This window comes from Penaeus monodon, chromosome 27, assembly GCF_015228065.2.
Source record: "Penaeus monodon isolate SGIC_2016 chromosome 27, NSTDA_Pmon_1, whole genome shotgun sequence".
Lineage (NCBI taxonomy): Eukaryota > Metazoa > Arthropoda > Malacostraca > Decapoda > Penaeidae > Penaeus > Penaeus monodon.
In genome coordinates, this window is record NC_051412.1 from 5,999,999 (window position 1) to 6,001,111 (window position 1,113).

Here is a 1,113-nt window from a genome sequence, read left to right on the forward strand (position 1 = left end):
GAACAGAGTGGTAGATTTACATAAGCCTGTCCTTTAAAAACCCTCCAAGTTTTCTGGAAGTTTCTCTCGTCGATCCCCACAGAAAACGTCAGGTGCGCAGCTGAATGTATACGAGGTCGTAGTTTTGGATGACTCACTGAAAGGAAGCACGTCGCTGCGGGTTGCCAGCGCTTGCAATACTTCAACTTGCCGGAAAGGGCAGATTTGACGACGTCGGAAACTGAGAACGGCTTGCGATGTCGCGTGGCAGAAGGGAGATGCCAATACGCATGCGGTTAGGTCACTTGCGACTGTTTTCGAGAGGAAAATGACCGAGAATTAATGGCGAAAGTCCGAAAGTATGCGACAACTTCATCGTCTATGACTCACCTGTGATGCGTCAAGGTTGCGCCCGACACCCACTCACCATATGGTTCATTTCACCTCATTTTACAACGTTAAATGAGCTTTAAGGGATTAAATCCAGAGGAGGACGTTAACCTAGCGCTCGAACTCAAACACCGGGAATAACCTGCGAGTTTTGTCGGCAAATTACCGAATAATGACACCGTGATCGGCATAGAAAACTCACCCCCCGTGGCCTAGCGTGTCTTTGACTTATATGGAAAACGTAAGAGCGGTCTATCCGTGGCCTTAACGAATTATCCGTCAAAGCACCGCCGTTCGCCCGTTCGTATCCGCAGACCCGACGGGAATCGCATCTTTCTCCGGAAACACGTACGGCTGCAGAGCCCTATGAATGGGAGAAGCAGAGGAAGTCGTTCACAATGACCTAACCATCAGCAGATTGACTGTTTCCTACCCAGGCTCTGTTCCTTGGACACCCAGACGGCACGTAAGTTTGCGCTCGCGTCGGATTAGCTATCGTTTTCGTTAGGGTGAACTCCCTGTCGCTGTCGGATAACGAGGGAGGAGGGAGAACGAGGAGTGAAATCGGGGAGATTGAAAATAGAGAGAGTTTAAACAGCTTATAACATTCTGGTGAAAAAAAATACGATTCTAAGACAGAAAGGTGGTCGAGAGCAAAGTGGTTTTCTGAAAGACCCAACAATTCCATGAAATAATGAAACGCACGAAAACTTTAGAAAGAAGTGAAAATATCTGGCCTTTCAA

General features: G+C 47.9%; 1 protein-coding gene across 1 annotated transcript in view; it reads left to right on the forward strand.

The window, feature by feature from the left end:
* Window positions 1-642: 642 nt before the first annotated feature.
* The window catches only part of LOC119590555, a 24,786-nt gene continuing 24,315 nt past the window's right edge, over window positions 643-1,113 (forward strand). Inside the window, exon 1 of the mRNA XM_037939214.1 lies at window positions 643-835. The gene's annotated coding sequence lies outside the window, so the exon portion shown is untranslated. The remainder of the gene's footprint in view (window positions 836-1,113) is intronic.